The following is a 13974-nucleotide window of genomic DNA, read 5'->3' as shown; positions in this document are numbered from 1 at the left end:
GCACGCGGGACAGCGACTTGCCACGCCCGCCTCACGCGCCGACAGCCACCGTGTGGTCAGCCACAGCAGGAGAACACGAGGGACGTGTGGGGAGAGGCATGCGCGGGGGCCTGGGGACGCATCGGGGGGGCTCCTCTAAGAGTCACGGCAGGACCTGGCAGCTCCCCTGCTGGGAACAAACCCGAGAAGCTGAAAACAGGGACTCCCGCAAAAACCTGCTCACGGATGTTCACAGCAGCGTCGTTCTCGATAGCAAAAAGGTGGAAACCACCCAAATGTCCGTGTGCAGGATGGTGAACAAAATGTGGCCTCTGCATTCCACGGAATTACGATCCAGCCTTTAAAAGGGATGGAGCGGCGACAGCTGACACAGTATGGATGAGCCTCCAGAACATGACGCTAAGTGAAAGCAGCCGGATACAAAAGGTCCCGTGTTGCAGGATTCAATTTATGTGAAACGTCCAGGAACGCAGATCCATAGACAGAAAGCAGCCTGGTGGTTTTGGGTCCTGGGGTGGGGGTAGATCGGGAGGCAGCGCTAGTGGGTACAGAGTCTCCTCTTAGGGTGCTGGAAAGATCTCTGACCTAGATGGGGGGGGAAGGTTGCACCATGTTGTGAATGCGCTAAATGGCAGAGTTGTTCACTTTACAACGGTTCCTTTTGCGTGATGTGAATTGCGGTTGTCTGGATGGGCATCCGCCCTCCTCGACCCCCGTGGCCACAGTCTACTGGATAACCGCTGGGAAGCTCCTTCCCATTTTGATCGGAAAGTGGGGATAAAATGCACCACGAGGCCTTCGTGTCGAGACCGTCACCAGCAATAAAACGCGGGAAGAGAGTGAAAGCTCTCCGTCAGGGTGGGAGGTGTGCAGGTCGCCGCGCAAACAGCCCGGGTCAGGTCGGAGAAGCGAGGTGAACGCACGGGCAGGTGCACTGGATTTGGGCTCAGGTCATGTGTTCTTGCCGAGGGAAGACAAAGCGCGTCTTCCCCCGCACGGCCAGCACGTAGAAGGAACCCCCCGCGGGGCAGAAATCGGAGGACCGTGGCAGCCCCCGGCTTACCTCTGCGTGTCCACCTCTCGTGTTTGAAGAAGAGAGAGCGGTTTAAGCCGCTCATTCGGAGCGCAGATGCGGGGACTTGGCACGGGCGAATGAGAGAGAGCTCGCTCGCTGGAGCGCCGCCAGCATGGACACACAGAACAAGATAAAGAACGAGACAAAACAAACGGTCTCTAATACTCTTAGGAACTGTGAACATCTGCCACACCTTTGCACCAAGAAAAAGACACGGGAAGTAAAGAGGTCACGTGGCAACAATGCTCACGTTAGAAGGGGGCTGGACACAGGCAGGGCGAAGGCTGGTGTCCCTGCCTCTCTTTCCCTCGGGCTCGGCTTGCCTGGCCGGGGGGCCAGCCAGGCCCCACGGGGCCCCACGCCTGCAGCAGCCAGGCCTGGGCACTCAGGGTCCAGGCAAAGCAGGCAAAACCAGAGGCATGAGCCAGCCAGCAGGGCCTGCAGATGGTGAGGCCTGCACCCCTCCTGAGCAGAGCCCGCCACGGGGCAGGTAGAGCGGGGCCAGCAAGGACAGACCCCACCATGCTCACCCCTGCCGCCAAGTGAGAAAACCAAGAGGGCTGCCATGTGCTTTGGGGGGGACCCGAAAGCAAAAAGCTTTGCAACTCTGTGCAAATCCAGGTTCCTGATTCTCCGGAAGTCCCTCAGAGGTCATCACTTAGGGTCTGTCCCTTTCTATTTTCCTTCAATTTATTTTCTTCTCTACGTGCAGACCCTCCCCGTGTGCCTCCATTCAGATGCTCTCAAGCAGCTGGTGGAGATTTTCTTGCGTGCACAAAAGCGTTTGGTCCTTACGAAGTACTCACATTTCTACAGCCTTTTACCCTGCTGCAAACAATTCCTCATCAGGGAGGCTGATGGGGTTCGGTTTCAAACGCTGGATGCGGGGGGGAAGGCAGAGTGGGGGTGCCTCGAAACCAGACACCAGGAGCAGCAAGTCTTGGGAAATAAATGGATTCATGCTTTGTGTCAGAAATGATGAACCAAAATTCACATCAAAGAATTCACACACGGCTGGACTTTGGGAATGTCATAAGGAGTCAAAATGCAGCCTTGAACATGTACCGAACTGTCACTTCTCACACGCAGTGAGGCTCAGACCAGACGTGAGGGTCTGCTGAACAGGGCCCGAGGGGCAGGAAACGTGGGCCAGACTCCGCCGGTCCTGGCACAGAGGTGACCAGCCCTCCCCGGGAAGCAGGCATTGAAGCAAATTGGAAGATGGGGTCATGAGAGTAACATCCAGATGCACACGTGCTTCCAGGATCCACACCAAATTCCTAAGGAGCCTCCAATGCGACACTGGGGGAACTCAAACACAGGACCAAGATGCTGACTCGCGGGAGGCCCAAAGCGGGCCTGCATGGAGTGCCCACGCTGGTAGGAAGGTAGCAGGACACGGTCTAGCTGGAAACCACTCTCTCTGAGCCTCAGTTTCCCCACCTGTACCACATGGGTGTGGACTCCCTCTTGCCCTCCAGGCAGGATCCCTGTTCCCCAGGCAAGCCTGCACACAGGTGCTTTGGACCCCAGGACAGTGAGGTGCTGACGAGTCTACATCCCCATTTGCAGGGATTCACCCCCAGCACCACATACGAGAGGGGCAGAGAAGGAACATAGGAAAGACAGGTTAGGGAACATGGGGGGTTTAACCTCAAGGCCCAACCACTTGCTATCACCTCACCCCTTCCGATTCTTCTCGAGGCACTTGGGCTACTTGATTTTTCTTTTACTTTTTTTTTTTTTTTAAGATTTTATTTATTTGACACAGAGAGCGAGAGCACAGCAGAGGGAGAGGGAGAAGCAGGCTCCCGACATGGGGCTCCACCCCAGCACCCTGAGATCATGACCTGAGCCGAAGGCAGATGCTTAACTGACAGAGCCCCCCAGGCACCTCAGGCTACTTGATTTTTCTCGTCTTGACTTGCCTTGCTTTCCCCATCCCCCCCAAAGCAAGTCCCTGCTGCAGGAACCCCACCTGCCCGCTCATACTGGATCCCACAACAAGGCTTGGTCACATCAGACTCAATGCATGGATGCCATGCACGTCAGGCTCACCTGCACTCCGGATCTGCCACACAGTAAACACGGGAGGAACCCAAGAGTTACACGGACTAGACAGGCTTCCCCAAGGCTGTGAAACTGGCCAGGCGTCTTCGGAACTTGGCACGCGATTCTGTGTCTCCATGAGGACAAAATGGCTTGCTCACCGAGAACCCAGCTGCCCCTTCCTCCGTGTGGAGCTGGTGCCCACAGCCCAGGCCCGGAGACGGTTCTGGACAACAGCTCATTCCCTTGTCCCACGTCACCTGCATTTGCAGTCAGGCGGCTGGGGTAAAAAGTCAACTCAGTTGCCAGCAGAAGCTCCTCAAAATTAAGTTGTGAAAGTATTTACTTCTCAAGCTTAACATTAAGGATAAAAAAGCCCAAACCTTTCTTTTTCTTTTTTTTTTTTCCCTAAAGATTTTATTTATTTATTTGAGAGAGAGAATGAGAGAGAGAGAGAGCACATGAGACGGGGGAGGATCAGAGGGAGAAGGAGGCTCCCCGCCGAGCAGGGAGCCCGATGCGGGACTCGATCCCGGGACTCCAGGATCATGACCTGAGCCGAAGGCAGTCGCTCAACCGACTGAGCCACCCAGGCGCCCCAAGCCCAGGCCTTTCTTGATTGTTTTTCTGTAAAGACGTTAGAAACCTGTCCTGAGCACACAGCATCCCCCTTAGGGGGCAGGAGCAAACGGCTGCCCGCCAGCCTGACTGGGCCCTCAGGCAAGGCCACTTGCTGGCCACCAGGTGGGGCAGACAGTTGCGTATCCTCATGCAGGAGACACGCCAAGTCCCTGCGCACAGGTGCGGCTGAGGAGCGGGCAGGTGCTCCCGGCTCCCTCACCCGCTCGTGGCCGGGGGCAGGGTGCTTACCACCTGGCGCCTGGGTGGCCTCTTCCAGACACTGGAAAAGTTCATGGCTACCACCTTTAGGGTGCTTTGGGAACAAAACAGAAAAGTGGATCTGAGCCCCTTTGCAGAGTGCCTGAAGCCGGTCTCACGCCAACGTGAGGCCCAGCCGTGAGGGCTTAAGGCCGGCAGGGGGCACGGGACAGCACGTCCACAGCCTCCGATGAGCATCGCCTCCCGGAGGCCAAGAGCTCACATCCTGACCCCACAGAGCAAAGTCACCTGACTTCCGTGCCCGCCACACTCATCTGTAAAACGGGTAAAAATAGCACCTCCCTTGTAGGATGAAATGCAGAATGAATGTGAAGGGCTTGGCATCGCACCCGGGCGTGAGGGGAACGTCCCACAAAAGCTTGCTGCTGGCCGTGTGGTTGCTAAAAAGATGGGATGAAAAGCCAGAAAAAAAAAAAGCGCAAATGGCTGTTCTCCCTGTATTGTTGCTGGCCTAATATTTTCTTGTAGTTAAAAAAGAAAAAATTCTTTTTACGTTTTTAAAGAAAAAAGGAGCAATTCGCACCTTGCACATAACCGCGTCTTCAGGGAAGCCCCTGTTCTTCTCCAGAGCGGCCCCACAAAATGCTGCATGGTGCCAACAGATGCTCCATGTTTGGGGGCATTAAAAAGAGAAGATTTTCAACCAGGGTCAGAACCAAGTGCTCACTCTAGAGTTTCTTAAAAAAAAAAAAAATCTCAGGCCAAGGTGGACCTAACGACCCCTTAGGTGGCCAAGCCTAGTTCACAAACGATCCCAGCCACAGATAAAACAGGGGCCCTGTGCTCTTCTGGTGGACGTATATGACGGGGTCCGTCGGGGCCAAGGGCTGGAAAGCCTGTGTGCTCGGCCCTGGATACTAATAAGCATCTCCTGCAGGCCCCAGTGATCTCCGTGGGGATAACTTCTGTTCTGGACGAGATCCACAGGGCATGGTGCCAGCCCCTCACCGGCCCGGTCCTTCACCAGACAAAAGCTCCCAGGGTCTGTGTGGGGCCAGGAGCCTCCATTGCCGTCCCTACTGGCGGGGGTCAGGTCCCCCCTCTGTGGCCAGCTCGGCCAGCAGGCTCCCCGGGTTTCTGGGAACCAGGGAGTTTATGCAGATTTGCTCCGAGGGGGTCTTTTCTCCAATGACAAATGAGGGGCTCAAAATAGGGGTTCCTGATGTTTAAACAGCAACTTCTTGGAAAGTTGGGGTAATGATCCTTCTCTTGGGGGCTTTACTCGACGCAAACTGGGGGGACCTTCAGGCACCAGATGAGAAGCTCACATCCCTCCACTGGTGGGGTCTACAGATCTGACGGTCAGCTACTTCCCACCGGACGAGAGGTGGGGCAGGGAGTACCCTGAGCAGTAGCCCGCGGGGTCCCAGGCACAGGGCCCTGGCGCCTGGGAGGGGCTCCTGGGGCCAAGGTGGGCTCTGCGCTCAACCCACCCCTCCCAGGACAGAGAGGACAGACAGCTCCTGGCAACAACAGTCACTCCTGCCTGCACGGGTTTACAGGCCACGGTCACCTTTTCAAAAAGCCTCCTAGACAAAGGGAGAAAGGCTTATAAGAGATGTGCACACTTACACACATGTACTCACACGTGTGTGAGTACACACATTCACTAGCATGCACATGCACACGTGCTCACGCCATACACACACACACTCCTGCAAAGCCTTGCCTGCTCCCGCGGGGACCCTAACAGGCCCCTCTCAGTCCCCAGAGTCTGGACAGCAGCAGAGACCCCCCAAGGCCCCTGGCTCCTCCAGGCCGCCCACAAACGCCAGGGTCTGGGAATCCGTGTAGCCCTTGGATCCGCGGAGCCCACGAGTGGGCAAGAACCACTAGACCCTGGCTCGGCCCACCGCTGGCCCCCATGGCCTTTCTCTGGGCCTCGGTTTCCTCCTCCAAGGGTGGACATGAGGACCCTGGTCAGTAAATGTCCTCATTCCCCGGGGGTGGGGGCAGAGGCAAGCAAAGGCAGTGAGCCTGGTGCGGGGAGGGGCCCCTCGGGAAAGCTGGGAGGGATGGGGGTGTGAAACAGGCGGCAGGTGCAGAACAGTGACCAGTGCCAGACCGGGAGCCCAGGCCCGAGGCTGACTTTCCACACCAGGCCGTGGGACACAAAGGCCCCAGGGTGGGGCTGCGTGAGTCCCAGGCAATAATTATGTTTCCACACCAGGTGACTGTCTACCATCTGATGAGGTCATGTTTTGGAGAGGAAGCATGTGAGTTCCAGCCCCTGGGCCGCCCACAGGCTGGGGCCCTCGCCTCTCTCGGGGACGGCTGGCCCGGACCCCCCCAGAGGCGGCTCATCAGGCTTTTCTCTCTGCCCGTTGGGTTCCCAGGGAGGCACCGGACCTTCCAGGCCCAGGATAAAGCAGTGGCAGACATGGCCCTCCGATTCGGTCTCGAGAGCCCTGACAGTCGGTATTTATGGACTACCCATGGGCACAGATGCAACAGAGGCCATTCCAGTCCTGGAGAAACTGGCTGCCTCCGCGGAAATGCGGCGGGAGAGAGACAAAAGCACTCGCGCTCCGGACTGGAGGCTCGTGCTGAACCGGGCGAAGCTGCCGAGTGGTGAATCATGCAGCTCCGTGTCAGTGGGCAAAGCAAAGCCGGTGTGACCCCCGGTGCTGAGGCAGGGACAACAGCCTGGCCCCTCCTTTCCCCCAAAGCCTTGACGTCCTTGGCAAAAGTTTACCTAAACGTTAAAAAAGCCTGGTTCATAGCCCCATCACCCAGGTAACTTCTGCAGCACTCGTGGGAAAACAGAAGACCCAAAAAACATCACAGAAAGGTACAAAATGAACACAAGAGACGTCCCTTTCATCATCTTTCTCCCCAGACTCGTCCACCACGTGGTAGACTGTTGACAACAAAAAGCCACCATGCTTCTGTCACAGAATCCCAAGAAATAATAAGTATCTGACATTTTAATACACCACACTTTGGGGTGGTTTATGACCTATAGCAGAAGGTCTCTGACACATGCTGTTGATGGATATGGGGTTTCTTGGGGGGGGCAGGGGAGGGTACCCCTCAGAAAAAAAATATGCATATGCCAGCACCTATTTATCTATCTTGCAAAGTTCCACTAATGAAGCCTTTAATTTTGAGATCATTTTAGATGTGCATGCGATTGTCAACAGTAACAGAGATGCCATGTGCCCTTCCCCAGTTTCCCCCAATGGTAAACATCCTGCAAAATGGTAAGAGCGTTACAGGTGTTAGAGCGTGGTGTGGACACCGACACGGCAGGACAGAAAACATTCCATCGCCCCGGGGACCCCACCTGTTGTCCTCCCACAGCCATGCCTGCTTCCCTCCTGCCCTCACCTCGACCCCGGAAAACCACTAATCTCTTCTCCAATTCTGTCCTTTCGACATCTAATGAATGTTTTATAAATGGAATCATCAGTACATAAGCTGGCGAGGCCGGCTTTTGTCACTTGGCGTATGTCTCTGCCGCGAGTACCCTGAGTCACAGCCCACCTTCCGTGGGAGGGATGCACCACAGTCCGCCTCACCATTCACCCACCAAGGCCACTGGGTTGTTTCCAGTCTGGGGCTGCCATGAACACCCGTGTGCAGACCTCCGTGGGGACATGAGCTACACCGAGTCACGAGGGACACGAGCCTCTGGTTTCCTTCTTCATCTGGTTTTCCTATCGGGGTACTACGAACATCCCAGAGACCTGGGAAGCATCCCCTCCTCTTCTATTTTTCTGGAAGGGACCATTTAGAATTGATGTCATTATTTTTTTTATTTTTTATTATTTTTTTTAAAGATTTTATTTATTTATTTGACAGAGAGAGAGACAGCGAGAGAGGGAACACAAGCAGGGGGAGTGGGAGAGGGAGAAGCAGGCTTCCCATGGAGCAGGGAGCCCGATGCGGGGCTTGATCCCAGGATCCTGGGATCATGACCTGAGCCTAAGGCAGACGCTTAATGACTGAGCCACCCAGGAGCCCCTGATGTCATTCTTTAAACATTTGGCAGAATTCTCCAGTGATACCAACTGGGCCTGGAGAGCTCATTTGAGGGAGTTTTTAAATTACAAATGCCATTTCCTTAACAGCAATGTGGTCATTCAATTATTTATTGCATATTGGGTGGGTTGTGGCGGCTTGTGTTTTTGAGAAATTGGACCGTTCCATCTGGCCTTAAATGCACATAGGCAGAGTTGTGTTTGAAATTCCTCCACTACCCACGGTGTCCGCAGGGTCTGTACTGATGTCCTGTTTTATTCCTCACAGTGGGAACTGTGTTGTCTTTCTTTTTCCCTCAGTCTTGCTAGAAGTTTACCAGTGTTGTTGATCTTTCCAAAGCTATTTGATCGATTTTCTGTATTACTTTTCAGTTTTCAACTCCTCTGGTTTCTACTCTTATCTTTATTATTTCCTTCTTTTGCTTACCTGCTTCGAGTATATTTTGCTCTTATTTTTAGAAGCTCTTAAGGTGGAAGCTTAGATTACTGATTTGAGACTTTCCTTTTCTTCCTCATAGTGTTTTTAGTGCTATGATTCTTCCTCTCGGCAATGCTTTAGCTACATCACACGTATTCTGGTATTTTGTATTTTCATTGCCTCTAAATTTATAACAAATTTTAAGCAAACTCCCTTCCTTCTTTCCTTCCTCTATTTTCTCAATAATTTACTACATCAGCCAAATCTCTGTTAAAGGCCCTTGTTCCTAGCACCTGCTGGAGTCAGTGGTAGAGTCAGGCCCAAGGAGGGAGCAGCTTGCAAGCCAGCGGCTCAGTGGGTCAGCACGTCGTTTAAATAACAGTGGAGTGAGAAAATAAATAGCCATATTGAGGATAATGGGAACAGGTTTCTCACTGAGAGAAAAGAGTTACAAACATGAAACAGGAAAAACTAGATTGACTCTGTCGTGTTGGGATGGAATTCAAGGACTTCAAGAAGTAGGGACAAAACAAATAGGAACTTCGGAATGCACGTACATGTCTGTGCATACACACCTACACACACATACATGTTCTAGTTCTGCCTGGTGAGTGAGAAGGTGAGTGAGACGGTGACTGAGACGCCCCAGCAGCGGCAAGAACGCTTGGCACCCGGATTTTGTTTTCTAAATGCCATTCTTTGCAAAAAGAATCCAGAGTTCTGTGAGTAAATGACTGATTCCAGGGCTGGGGCAGAAAAAGTACAAAATAAGCCTGGAATATCTTTTTCTGCCAAAAAGCAAAGGACTGCTAATAAAAACAATGGGGGTGCCAAAAGGCCAGAGCTATATACGGCTAGCACTTACACCCTTTAGCCAAACCTGAGATATGGGCCAAACAGGAAACAATCTGAACATCAAATTAATGAAAGCAATAGGGGCGCCTGGGTGGCTCAGTCGTTAAGCGGGTGCCTTCGGCTCAGGTCATGATCCCAGGGTCCTGGGATCGAGCCCCACATCGGGCTCCCTGCTCTGCGGGGAGCCTGCTTCTCCCTCTCCCCCTGCTTGTGTTCCCCCTCTCACTGTGTCTCTCTTTGTCTCTCTGTCAAATAAATAAATAAAATCTTTAAAAAAAAAAAAAAAGAAAGCAATAGATTATGGTCCATTGAATAAAACAGGAATTTGCGAAACCATAGTAATATAAATACACAGAAAGAAGAGAGAACTCCTTGTACAGCAGAAAACCAACCAATACATGTGGAGAGCTTGATGGAATTAGAACACAGCCAACATTCAGCACAGAGACACCGGACACAGGTGTGACCACTGAGGGTGCTCAGACCAGCAGGTGCAATAGGAGCAGGATGCATGTGGGGGGGGGCGTGAGGGATAGAGAATAATAAAGCGAAAGTGGAAAAATGTCAACAATTGGGCATCTAGGCAAAGGGAATAGGAGTTCTTGTTTTAATTTTGCAACTTTTCTGAAAGTTTGCAATTTGAAATTAAAACGTGTATGGTCCGGGGTGCTTGTGTGGCTGAGTCAGTTAAGCATCCGACTCTTGATTTTGGCTCAGGTCATGATCTCAGGGCTGTGAGACTGAGCCCTGAGTGGGGCTCTGTGCTCAGCAGGGAGTCTGCCTGGGATTCTCTCTCTCTCCCTCTCCCTCTGCCCCTCCCCCTGCTCATGCTCTCCCGCGTGCATGTGCTCTCTCTCTCAAATAAACAAATAAATCTTAAAAAAAAAAAAAGTGTACGGTCTACGACCTGGTCTTCAGTGCGCTTGTTAAACCGATGAGCAACATTCTTAGAGATCTTTCCACATCAGCAAACAGAGCACGACCTCATCACTTTTCATGGCCGTGTGACATTGTGCTGCATGAACGACCCTCCTTCCTACTGAATAACTCCTCAGTTTCTGTAGGCTGGGCTCTACAAGAGAACGATGCATCCCCGCCTATAAAAAACAACAATTACAAATGCTGCCATTTGCGCAGTTTTGGAAAGAAGTACACGCCTATCACTCTGAAGCCCTTGAGTTTTCTGGAACATTCAGCAAAGCAGAGGGAGACCCCCCTCCCCCGTCCGACCCCAGAGTGCGGCGTGTGGGGCCATTATTCTGCGCTGGCCCGCACATCACCCACTTCCCTCAGGACACCTGGCATTCTAATGTGAGGTCAGACCCACAAGGTTAGGAGTGACTTGAAGAAACACAGGGTCGGAAGTGTGGCTGGGCAGAGTAGTTCCAAATGACCCCTGCTCTGGGTGGCCCCTTTCCCCAAGGTCATGGAAACCTCAGGCATTTGGATGTTCCGCCCTATTAGAAGCAGAGGACACGGATGCTGGAGGGGAGAGTTTCCATTCAGCCTCAGCCGGACCTCTCCTGTCTTTATGAAAACATTTCCAGCGCTTACCAAAGGCAGCGCACATCATCCCAGAATGGCCCTGAGCCCGAAGAGGCCAAGCCCACCAAGGCTCACGCAGCCAGCCCAGCCACGAGGGGCTCTACCACCTCGTCCAGGCACGTGTGGCCGGTCAAAGCAGCAGTGTCCCCTGCTGAGGCCTCTGGGGACACATGACAATGATGGGAGATAATTCTGGTTGTCACAACTGGGGGGTGCTGCTGGCGCTAACGGACAGAAGCCAGGGACACCGCTCAGCACCCTACAGGCCCGTGGAACAAAGAATGAGCCACCACTGAGAGGTGTCAACAGTGCCGAGGTGGAGACACCTGCCTAACACACCTCACTTCCTCCTAAGTCCCTTCTTCGCCCAACATCCAAATCCCCAGCCGATGTGGCCCTGCCTCACACACCACCTCCAGCAGCCCCCTCTCTCCGAGCCCCACGCCCTGCAAGGTCCGTGTCTGCCCAGCGGCCGGGAGGTCGCCCTGCAGACTCCTAGTGGGCATGGCTGGCGTGGGCAGACACTCCCCGATGCCACAGGAGAGGGAGACACGAGCCATCCGTGTTTCCCCAGGATCTTACTAAACATCCCCTTGATGACGTGTCTATGCCCCCAGCCCCGGGCTGAGAGATGCTGGAGCAAAGCGAGGGGCCTCCACAGGACCCCTGCAGATGCCCAGCATGAGAGCAGCCTCAGGCACAGAGCAGGTGCTCAGGAAGTGAGAGACCCCCTTTCACAGAGTTCTCTCCAGGAAGAGCAAAGAGACGAGATGCCCACATGAGAGCCGTTTCCATAGGGAGCATGCTTCTCCCCATCCCCCGGCCGCCCTGCGACCAAGCCTGAGTTCCAAGTGGGAAAGGCATAACCTTCCCCATCGGGTACGCTCACGCTTCTGCACGTTGGTGATGCAAATGTTTATCCTGCAAAATAGCCTCAGAAAAAATGCACGTCTGCGACAGAGTCAGATCACAAATCCTCCAGATCAGCCCCAAACCTCAGCAAGGGGGCATGGGAGGGGCTCTGCCGCGCTTGACGAAGTCCAACATGTTTGTGCAAAGTGTCTGCTTTCAAAAACACCTTCCCAGGAAAAAGCCCAGCTCTCATGCGTCTTCCCTTCGTGGAAGGCAAATGACACCAAAAGACCCTCTCGTCTACAACGTTATTAAGCAGAGAAAAAGTAAATGGACTTTGGCCTGCTCCCTGCACGGGAGGCCGACCCATATGGACCTCATCAAGGGTTCACCACACCTGGCTTCTGGCTGGCTTTGGCCAATGGGAGCCCAACAGGAGATCAGAGGGAGGGCAGGGTGAGCCACCAGGAGGGCCTCCGTGGAAGGTCACTACCCCACGTAAGTGGCTTCTCTCCACGACTCTACCTTTGTGGGCTCTGCCCTCCCCTGTTCCTCCAGGCCTGAAGGTGCTCACAGCCCTGCTGTTGCCACCGTCTGGGGTCACACACTAGTCCTCGTGGGCGCCCCACGCCTTGCCCCCCGCTTTGGGAATAAGCCCTGCTGAGACCATCCTGTTTGAGGGCTCCCTGTTTCCTGTGAGGACCCTGCCTGATAAGACAGCCCGGGCAGACCTGGGGAGGGTCTGCAGGGGCCCCCGTAGGTTCCCCCGCAGGATGCAAGACATGCAGAGCAGACCACACCTTGAGAAACAGGAGGCCAAGGAGGGCATGTGAGCGAGAGCCGGGCAGTGGGAGAGCGCAGGGCGTGATGCAAGAGGGGGCCTCTGACTCTCCACCATTCTTCCCTCCCAGACTGCCCTGAATTATGTCTCGTATGCAGAGCGCAGGCGAGGGGGCCCAGGCAGGTAGGACCACAGTCAGCATGGACCACAGAACAAGGGTCCGCAGGGCAGAGCCACCAGCCCTGAGGGACCACTTCCTGAGTCACCTTCACCCCTTATCCCGGGGGTGTCCTGCCTCGGGGCCAGCAGCCCTCCCGCCCCTGCCAACGTGCCTGCGACCTGCTGAGCCCTGCCCAGCTGCGGGCCACGCCGAAGAACGTCACTGCATCTGGAAACGTTAAGAGCCTGGGGCGCTGAGTCACATAGAAACAACACGCTCCCGCCCGCCCTGCCCCCGCGAGACAGATGTGCACCGAACGCTTCCCGACAGTGTGACCCGCAAACCCCATCACGGAGGCCTAAGACATACATGGAATAACCTCAGGCAAGAGAGGAAGTGGCTGAGCCCCAGGAAAGGAACAGCCTAATCCCGCGCTGAGGGTCTGGCTCAGCGGCTCAGCGCTGCTGAAAGGCTGGCCCTGGGAACGGAAACGGCGGGCTGCAGGGATGCACCCCTGTGCGTCTCTTGGCGGGAGGCTCCCTCTTCCAGAACATTCCGGGGGGGGCCTCCGCAGGGGGATTTGCCAGCAGGCAGGCCCCTGGTGGATGCTCCCTGCGTGCGGGCGATGGCCTAAGTAGGGGTGACCCCATCAGGGGTCCTGACCCTGCTCAACTGTGACACACAGTTGCTTGGGCCATCCACAGATGATTCCAGAACATGCTACGTGCGGGCACGCTGATGGGGGTGCCAAGGCCGACACGGTTGGAAAGCTGAAAGCCCTCAGCCGGCGTGGGGAGGTGGGCTCCCACTTAAGCAGGAAGGAAAAGTCACAGGTGTGCCTTCTCTGCTTCCCTGACAGAGCATGGGCTCTGGGGGGCCCCCGGGCCTAAGCGGGCAGACTGGCACCCAGGCACACAGAACAGTCGCTGAGCTCAGAGTGAGTGTGCCCCACGCTACGGAGACACAGCCCTGTCCTCGGGGGTTCCTGACCCTCCAGGACATGGGCACCGTCTTCCCACCTGTGCCCAGGAGCAGGCTGTTGTCCCTCACCTCCCCGTGGGGGCGCCCGGGAGTGCACCGGGAAAGAGAAAACTGGCTCGCAAAAACCACAGCGAGGGCAAGTGGAACATCCTGATGAAAACCTTGTTTCCTCACGAGCCCGTGCACAGCAAAATAAAACGAAACCCAAACTGGCCACACCTTGGCAGCCTTTCCTCCAAGACCCTCCTGACTCTTGCTCGGGTCACGTCCACGTCAGAGTGGATAATTCTGGCTTTGGAGTCGCGTGCAAATGGCCTAGAATCACAGCCACCAGTAACAGCTCGAGCCAAGGTCGCCACAATGCATGAACGCCTT

The 13974-nt window shown here is 54.8% G+C and overlaps 2 protein-coding genes across 2 annotated transcripts in view; one reads left to right on the top strand and one right to left on the bottom strand.

Annotated features, from left to right (window-relative positions):
• The window catches only part of GRAMD4 (GRAM domain containing 4), a 467167-nt gene that overhangs the window by 269130 nt on the left and 184063 nt on the right, over nucleotides 1-13974 (top strand). The gene's annotated exons all lie outside the window — the stretch shown is intronic.
• Nucleotides 1-13974, bottom strand: part of CELSR1 (cadherin EGF LAG seven-pass G-type receptor 1) — a 137270-nt gene that overhangs the window by 45669 nt on the left and 77627 nt on the right. The gene's annotated exons all lie outside the window — the stretch shown is intronic.

This window comes from Mirounga leonina, unplaced genomic scaffold, assembly GCF_011800145.1.
Source record: "Mirounga leonina isolate KUSES-001 unplaced genomic scaffold, KU_Mleo_1.0 Mir_418, whole genome shotgun sequence".
NCBI classification, from domain to species: Eukaryota; Metazoa; Chordata; class Mammalia; order Carnivora; family Phocidae; genus Mirounga; species Mirounga leonina.
This window is presented reverse-complemented; position numbering and strand designations above follow the sequence as displayed.